The sequence below is a fragment of the Arvicanthis niloticus genome, chromosome 27 (genome assembly GCF_011762505.2).
Source record: "Arvicanthis niloticus isolate mArvNil1 chromosome 27, mArvNil1.pat.X, whole genome shotgun sequence".
Classification (NCBI taxonomy): domain Eukaryota; kingdom Metazoa; phylum Chordata; class Mammalia; order Rodentia; family Muridae; genus Arvicanthis; species Arvicanthis niloticus.
In genome coordinates this window covers 4,717,590-4,719,834 of record NC_133435.1, presented here as the reverse complement: position 1 = coordinate 4,719,834, position 2,245 = coordinate 4,717,590, and the positions used below count along the sequence as shown (strand labels likewise).

The window sequence follows — 2,245 nt, the reverse complement described above, 5'->3', positions numbered from 1 at the left end:
TAAACAAGATGTTTATCAGAGTGTGCTCAGCTGTTATAGGCTGTTGAAAAACAAGTCTCTATCAGGGTACATGGTTCAAGATGGCTGCAAAGATGATCTAGCTGCTTTCTGCTAAAAGTGGGCTCCCCACACATTCATATGGAAATTTTTTCACTACAAGGGACTAAAACATGTCCTTTTGGGGAGAGATCAGAATTAGACAGATTTGAAGAAAAAAGTGACTGAGAAATTAGAGACCATAAAACAAAAGTTCAAAGAATCTATTAATCAAAATAGAAAACACTCACAGATAACCACTTGAAACTTCCCAAAACACCAAAAAATATAGTTCCAAACAGGAATGTTCCGCAGAAACTTGAGAAATTAGAATAGCAGCCCATAGCGATACCATATATTGAATTAAGAATCTGTGCTCCCAGCCTCCTCGGCTGACACCACCTCAGAGAACATGGCTGTACCTCCCACATATGCTGATCTAGGCAAGTCCGCCAGGGATGTCTTCACCAAGGGCTACAGCTTTGGCTTAATAAAACTTGATTTGAAAACGAAGTCCGAGAATGAACTGGAATTTACCAGCTCACGTTCTGCCAACACAGAAACCACCAAAGTGAACGGCAGTCTGGAAACCAAGTACAGATGGACTGAGTATGGGCTAACATTTACAGAGAAATGGAACACAGACAACACCCTAGACACGGAGATCACCGTGAAAACCAGTTTGCTCGTGAACTAAAGCTGACCTTTGATTCATCTTTCTCACCTAACACTGGGGGAAAAAAATGCTAAAATCAAGACAGTGTACAAGAAAGAGCATATCAACCTGCGCTGTGACATGGACTTTGACATTGCAGGACCCTCAATCCGGGGCGCTCTGGTGCTTGGCTATGAGGGTTGGCTGGCTGGCTACCAGATGAATTTTGAGACCTCCAAGTCCCGAGTGACCCAGAGCAACTTCGCAGTTGGCTACAAGACAGATGAATTCCAGCTTCATACTAATGTGAACAACGGGACAGAGTTTGGTGGCTCCATTTACCAGAAGGTGAACAGGAAGTTGGAGACTGCTGTCAATCTCGCCTGGACTGCAGGAAACAGTAACACTCACTTCGGAATAGCAGACAAGTATCAGGTCGACCCTGATGCCTACTTTCGGCCAAAGGGAACAACTCCAGCCTGACTGACTTAGGGTACACGGAGACCCTAAAACCAGGTATCAAACTGAAGCTGTCGGCCCTGCTGGATGGCAAGAACGTCAAGGCGGGCGGCCACAAGCTTGGTTTAGGACTGGAATTTCAAGCATAAATAAAAATTGTACAGTCGTTCAATTTTAAACTATTCTGCAGCATAGCTGCCTTCAGAATTTAGTGTACCCTTTAATGTTGTATGTTGGGGATGCTAGAGTGGATAAATACCACGTTAGACCCTCCAGGCTAAGGATGACTCGTCGGCTTTAAGGTGTTTACCATTTCAGAGGTACAGCAGAAACCCCATTCCAGAAAGGGTCCGATTAGCTGTAGGCATGGGTTGGGGAGGAGCCCTTCTAGAGATGCCAGGCTGCACGTGGAAGTTGGGAATGTGTGAGTCCTTTGTAAATCTGTACCCAGTCCCCAGATGAAATTGTGACTTCCAGAGCATCAAACCCTGGTGTCCCGATCCTATCTGCTTGGAAGCATGTACACACCTGCGTGAAAGGGATGTTTTTAGACAGATCGTCACACCCTGTTCCCATCATGCCCTGTTCCCATCAATTCTCATCAATTACCTGTTTTACACCAAATTTAGTCTTTAGGGTGTGGTTAGCTATTACTTTTGTGCCATTTTAGGGTGGAGAGGGTGGCCATGATCGATCCAGTCATTCAGGACTTAATTCTTCCTTGTGTTGTGTTGTGGTTTTCTTTCTTTCTTATATTTTATTTTAAAAATATATATATGCTTTTTTTTTTTTTTTTTTTTTTTTTTTTTTTTTTTTGCCATTGCACCAGAGTATGAAATAGGTTCCGGGTTCTCTGGCTCTGAGCTGGGCGGGTGATTGTGATCACACCCTGACAACACTAGGGATCTCAGCTGACTCCTCTTGTAGCCTCACCATTGTTTTCTAGCAGTTTAATGGGTACATTATAGAGTCTTCCATTTTGTGTGGAATTAGCTCCTCCCCTTCAAATGCTGTAATTAACATCACTTAAAAGAAAACTTGAATAAAATACTGAAACCTCAAAAAAAAAAAAAATCTGGATTCTGCCTTTTGATG

The 2,245-nt window shown here is 43.1% G+C and overlaps 1 pseudogene; it reads left to right on the top strand.

Moving 5' to 3' along the window:
• Positions 1-433: 433 nt before the first annotated feature.
• Positions 434-1,299, top strand: LOC143439564 (non-selective voltage-gated ion channel VDAC1 pseudogene; annotated as a pseudogene).
• The last annotated feature ends 946 nt before the right edge of the window (positions 1,300-2,245 follow it).